Source organism: Gadus macrocephalus, chromosome 12 (genome assembly GCF_031168955.1).
Source record: "Gadus macrocephalus chromosome 12, ASM3116895v1".
Taxonomy (NCBI): domain Eukaryota; kingdom Metazoa; phylum Chordata; class Actinopteri; order Gadiformes; family Gadidae; genus Gadus; species Gadus macrocephalus.
The window spans coordinates 7,800,323-7,807,769 of record NC_082393.1 but is presented as its reverse complement, the minus strand read 5'-3'; positions in this window follow the sequence as shown (position 1 = coordinate 7,807,769).

The window sequence follows — 7,447 nt, the reverse complement described above, 5'->3', positions numbered from 1 at the left end:
GGACATGTAGATATCTTGAATTGAGGTGAATTAAAGATATCTTGAACTGGAATTATGACTAGTCAGAATCAAATTGTAGATATCTCAAACTGGAATTACAGATATCTACAATTCAGTTGCAGATATCCGTAATTCACAAAGTGGATATCCGCAACTGAATTGTAGATATCCGCAATGAGAAACCCCATAGACATGAATGGCGAAAATGACGTCATTTCGCCTAGGAGGAATGTCTTTGTGGATATCTGAAATGACAATTGCGGATAGGAGGAATGTAGTTGCGGATATCCGAAATGTTAGTTTTGACTAGGCGAAACCGAATTGCAGATATCTGCAATGTAAATTCCGGATAGTCAAACTGAGTTAATAAATGACAATTCGGCTTGCCATAGACATGTAGATATCTTGAATTGAGGTGAATTAAAGATATCTTGAACTGGAATTATGACTAGTCAGAATCAAATTGTAGATATCTCAAACTAGAATTACAGATATCTACAATTCAGTTGCAGATATCCGTAATTCACAAAGTGGATATCCGCAACTGAATTGTAGATATCCGCAATGAGAAACCCCATAGACATGAATGGCGAAAATGACGTCATTTCGCCTAGGAGGAATGTCTTTGTGGATATCTGAAATGACAATTGCGGATAGGAGGAATGTAGTTGCGGATATCCGAAATGTTAGTTTTGACTAGGCGAAACTGAATTGCAGATATCTGCAATGTAATTTCCGGATAGTCAAACTTAGTTAATAAATGACAATTCGGCTTGCCATACCCATGCGCACACATGCACACCCATAGCGAGTGACGTAGGACGTAAAGTCCCGCCCAGGTCGAAGTGGCGTCGATTTAGAGAGTCCCGTATGGCAAGCCGAATTGTCATTTATTTATGGCAAGCCGAATTGTCATTTATTAACTAAGTTTGACTATCCGGAATTTACATTGTAGATATCAACAACTTCATTCAAGATATCTGTAATGTAGTTGTGACTAGTCGAAACGACAGTTAGAGATATCTGTAATGTAGTTTTGACTAGTCGAAACGACTGTTAGAGATATCTGTAATTCAGTTTTGACTAGGCGAAACTGAATTACAGATATCTGCAATGACTTCACGGAAAACGACATTCAACTCGTCACACATCTTAAATGACAATTGCAGATATCTGTAATTCAGTTTCGCCTAGGCAGAATGAAAGTTAAAGATATCTCAAACGTCATTTGAGTGTTGGGCATTACGTTTTAGATATCCAGAAATACGTAATTTCCCCTTGCCGCCATAATCAAAGAAGAAGTGGGTTCATTTCCGAATGGAATAAGAAAGGAGCAGTCATGGCGTTGGCTGTGATCGAAAAGATCACGAGAAAATATGGAGCGATGTAATCAGTGAATTGTGTGAATGATGATTGAACAAGGAGCTGCTCCGCTCCCGCTTAAAGTAAACGGTCCTATAATTTGTCATTACAGATATCTGAAACGTCATTACAGATATCTGAAACGTCATTTCGCCTAGTCAAAACTCGAATTCAAGATATCTATAATTCAGTTTCGCCTAGGCAGAATGAAAGTTAAAGATATCTACAATTGTAGATATCTCTAATCAAAATTCCTTTCAAGATATCTATAACTTGATAATAGATATCTACAACGTCATTTTGACTAGTCGTAACTCCAGTTAGAGATATCTACAACGTCATTTTGACTAGTCGTAACTCCAGTTAGAGATATCTACAACTTCATTTCGCCTAGTCAAAACTTAATTTAAGATATCTGAAAAGGGACATGTAGATATCTTGAATTGAGGTGAATTAAAGATATCTTGAACTGGAATTATGACTAGTCAGAATCAAATTGTAGACATCTCAAACTGGAATTACAGATATCTACAATTCAGTTGCAGATATCCGTAATTCACAAAGTGGATATCCGCAACTGAATTGTAGATATCCGCAATGAGAAACCCCATAGACATATGGCAAGCCGAATTGTCATTTATTAACTAAGTTTGACTATCCGGAAATTACATTGCAGATATCTGCAATTCAGTTTCGCCTAGTCAAAACTAACATTTCGGATATCCGCAACTACATTCCTCCTATCCGCAATTGTCATTTCAGATATCCACAAAGACATTCCTCCTAGGCGAAATTACGTCATTTTCGCCATTCATGTCTATGGGGTTTCTCATTGCGGATATCTACAATTCAGTTGCGGATATCCACTTTGTGAATTACGGATATCTGCAACTGAATTGTAGATATCTGTAATTCCAGTTTGAGATATCTACAATTTGATTCTGACTAGTCATAATTCCAGTTCAAGATATCTTTAATTCACCTCAATTCAAGATATCTACATGTCCCTTTTCAGATATCTTAAATTAAGTTTTGACTAGGCGAAATGAAGTTGTAGATATCTCTAACTGGAGTTACGACTAGTCAAAATTACGTTGTAGATATCTCTAACTGGAGTTACGACTAGTCAAAATGACGTTGTAGATATCTATTATCAAGTTATAGATATCTTGAAAGGAATTTTGATTAGAGATATCTACAATTGTAGATATCTTTAACTTTCATTCTGCCTAGGCGAAACTGAATTATAGATATCTTGAATTCGAGTTTTGACTAGGCGAAATGACGTTTCAGATATCTGTAATGACGTTTCAGATATCTGTAATGACAAATTATAGGACCGTTTACTTTAAGCGGGAGCGGAGCAGCTCCTTGTTCAATCATCATTCACACAATTCACTGATTACATCGCTCCATATTTTCTCGTGATCTTTTCGATCACAGCCAACGCCATGACTGCCCCTTTCTTATTCCATTCGGAAATGAACCCACTTCTTCTTTGATTATGGCGGCAAGGGGAAATTACGTATTTCTGGATATCTAAAACGTAATGCCCAACACTCAAATGACGTTTGAGATATCTTTAACTTTCATTCTGCCTAGGCGAAACTGAATTACAGATATCTGCAATTGTCATTTAAGATGTGTGACGAGTTGAATGTCGTTTTCCGTGAAGTCATTGCAGATATCTGTAATTCAGTTTCGCCTAGTCAAAACTGAATTACAGATATCTCTAACAGTCGTTTCGACTAGTCAAAACTACGTCACAGATATCTCTAACTGTCGTTTCGACTAGTCACAACTACGTAACAGATATCTTGAATGAAGATGTTGATATCTACAATGTAAATTCCGGATAGTCAAACTTAGTTAATAAATGTCAATTCGGCTTGCCATATAGACATGAATGGCGAAAATGACGCAATTTCGCCTAGGAGGAATGTCTTTGTGGATATCTGAAATGACAATTGCGGATAGGAGGAATGTAGTTGCGGATATCCGAAATCTTAGTTTTGACTAGGCGAAACTGAATTGCAGATATCTGCAATGTAATTTCCGGATAGTCAAACTTAGTTAATAAATGACAATTCGGCTTGCCATATTTATTAACTAAGTTTGACTATCCGGAAATTACATTGCAGATATCTGCAATTCAGTTTCGCCTAGTCAAAACTAAGATTTCGGATATCCGCAACTACATTCCTCCTATCCGCAATTGTCATTTCAGATATCCACAAAGACATTCCTCCTAGGCGAAATTGCGTCATTTTCGCCATTCATGTCTATGGGGTTTCTCATTGCGGATATCTACAATTCAGTTGCGGATATCCACTTTGTGAATTACGGATATCTGCAACTGAATTGTAGATATCTGTAATTCCAGTTTGAGATATCTACAATTTGATTCTGACTAGTCATAATTCCAGTTCAAGATATCTTTAATTCACCTCAATTCAAGATATCTACATGTCCCTTTTCAGATATCTTAAATTAAGTTTTGACTAGGCGAAATGAAGTTGTAGATATCTCTAACTGGAGTTACGACTAGTCAAAATGACGTTGTAGATATCTCTAACTGGAGTTACGACTAGTCAAAATGACGTTGTAGATATCTATTATCAAGTTATAGATATCTTGAAAGGAATTTTGATTAGAGATATCTACAATTGTAGATATCTTTAACTTTCATTCTGCCTAGGCGAAACTGAATTATAGATATCTTGAATTCGAGTTTTGACTAGGCGAAATGACGTTTCAGATATCTGTAATGACGTTTCAGATATCTGTAATGACAAATTATAGGACCGTTTACTTTAAGCGGGAGCGGAGCAGCTCCTTGTTCAATCATCATTCACACAATTCACTGATTACATCGCTCCATATTTTCTCGTGATCTTTTCGATCACAGCCGATCACAGACTGCTCCTTTCTTATTCCATTCGGAAATGAACCCACTTCTTCTTTGATTATGGCGGCAAGGGGAAATTACGTATTTCTGGATATCTAAAACGTAATGCCCAACACTCAAATGACGTTTGAGATATCTTTAACTTTCATTCTGCCTAGGCGAAACTGAATTACAGATATCTGCAATTGTCATTTAAGATGTGTGACGAGTTGAATGTCGTTTTCCGTGAAGTCATTGCAGATATCTGTAATTCAGTTTCGCCTAGTCAAAACTGAATTACAGATATCTCTAACAGTCGTTTCGACTAGTCAAAACTACATTACAGATATCTCTAACTGTCGTTTCGACTAGTCACAACTACATTACAGATATCTTGAATGAAGTTGTTGATATCTACAATGTAAATTCCGGATAGTTAATAAATGACAATTCGGCTTGCCATAGTCCCGTGTTTGTGAGCGGTTCGTTTTTGTTTACACTGGCCCAGAGGCTCCCACGCCCAAGAGTAACGGCTACCGGGTGGTTCACCAATTAGATAGAGAGAGATATCAGAGACCGCCCAGTTCTCGGGGAAGGGGGAAGGGGGGCACAGTCACCAACACACACTTTGCAAACACGTTTGTGGGTGTTTCTGTAACTACTGGTCGGGTCCCAGTAGTGAAATTTGGGATTCATGTTAAGATTAATCATTTGAAGCTTGATAAGTATAAACACAGTGTTATAACACATCTTGACCTAAAAATCATTACTAAATAATGTGATTTAATACAATTTATGAAGCATTTTATGGGCCCAAACCGATCCAAATACCACTTCTGTTCATGTCCCACCACTGTGGTCTCAAGGTTGAGATGCGTAAAAAAAAGGTAATTCAATTACAATGTGACATTATTTTAAATGCAATTGTTTCATAAACATATTACTTTACACCGTATTAAAATATTTTTTTTAGTTTACCGATTATTTATTGGATTTTTTCGTCTAAATGCGCCTGTCCCACACTTCTGAGTCCTTCCCGCGACACTGGACAAATGGGTTAGGGTTAGGGTCAAATCTGGTTTCTATGGAAACACTAATTGGTAAGTGAGCACATGGATGACAGGTTGGGCCACCCACACTAGGTGCCCCTCAAGATAAAGCAAAAATAAGGTAAAGATCATACTTTCTTTGGAGGTATTTATTGTGTGTCCTTACCATACAGCATAGAAATTGTGTGTTTCGAACAAAATTTAAAAAATACGTTTATATTAATTCATGTATATTAGTTGCTAAGAGTCAAAGCTAACATAGCAATCCTTGCTCACTGCCATGAATCTGCAATATTAGCTAAAATGTCATTACCGCAACATGTCCTTACCGCAGCAGCTTTAGGTGTTGCGGTAAAGACATTGTGTCGTGGTAGAGACAAATTCAAGGTGATATATTATATTGCAAATATTAGATGGGAACTACACCCATTTTATAAATTGATACATGTTATTACTATGGTCTTTTATGTCATCAATTATTATTATTGTAAACTAAACGAGCATGTAAATTGTTCAACCCCTAGATGAGACCAAATTCATCTGCAATAAGATCACGGAAATGCAGAGAGGAAATGAGAAAAGACCCGGCCAGCTACGAAGCGTATCTCCGGAAGGAAAAAGAGCGTTACATAAAAAGAAGTGAGAAAGGGCAGATAAAGAGTGTCTCCCAGCTGACGAAAAGTGAGACAAATCTGAAAAGAAGACAGTGGAGGATAAATAAAAGAAACCAGAGGGAAAAAAACAAAATGTGTCACCTTCGCTCCTGTATCAGAGCCTTCTGTGGGAGCCCTCCATCAGCCCTCCATCAGACCTCCATCAGCCCTCCATCAGACCTCCATCAGCCCTCCATCAGCCCTCCATCAGACCTCCATCAGCCCTCCATCAGCCCTCCATCAGACCTCCATCAGCATCCTCCGACACTCCAGGACACCAAGGCAATACAACCAATTCCTGATGTCAATGAGGAGCTTATCGGGAAATGGTGTGTCGTTCTGTACGACAATGACCCTTACCCAGGCATCATTCAAGACGTTGACACAGAGTTATGCCTTGGTCAAAACAATGAACAGCGTTGGGGCCACTAGGTTTTATTGGCCGATGAAGGATGATGTGATCTGGTACACACACGAGAGTGTGGTTGGACTTGTGCCAGAACCCAAACCAGTCACGACAAGGCACATGAAGCTTATGGACTCGGTTTGGAGGAACTCTGCTCTCGTTTTAATTAGTACTTGGTACACAAATGTATTGTGAGAGTTGTTAGTGCCTCTCACATTACGATGTTAATGTTAGTGTATAAGTATTAATGTTCAAGCCACTTTAGGCCATAATATTGTTCAAAATCAGTTTAATCCAGTCTCTAATGACACATGTAATGCCTTTTTTGAGTTTACTTCCTGCAGTAGCCTATTGTTAAGGATACATGCCTGCATTTACATTTACCGTTCACATTGCATTGGGTCATCCCTATGTTCCCACAGCCCGATGGTCCCACAGCCCTATGTTCCTGAAATTGGCGACTAGGTTTAGGCATCACAGCTGCGTGATTAGGGTAAGGGGACAGGGAGAGGTTAGAATAGGAGTGAGACAGACACAAATAGACAGACAGACACACCCTTCATTATAGTTAGATTACTTAGAAATGTAGGGCCATCGGGCTGTGGGGACATAGACATGCTCCCCATTGCGTCCTTACCGGCACAAGATGTCATTACCGCAGCAATGCTTTATTTTGATTATAATTATGATTTTTATTTGCAAAGGGATTTCAAAACTAATTTAGAGATGATTTACACATTAGAAATAACAATATCGGTCATAAAAAAAATAAAAAAGTATATTTTGTGTGTATGAACACAATTGTCATACAAGCTTACTGGCAACATTTTCCATGGTGTAGAGAAAAACATAAAATAACCTATTTTATAGCAGTAATTCCAATGATGCACAAAAATTGCTGAAAATCTATTTAAATGTATTAATGTGAAAGAAATTAAAAAACTGAAAATGTGTAAAATGTACGTTATTGTAATGTTGCGGTAAGGACACTTTGTGATTCATTTGATGAAAACCATAAAACATCAACAAGTTTCCAGATGAAAATCTTAATGAATACATGCAATGTTGTGTAACTGTTAATATATATTAC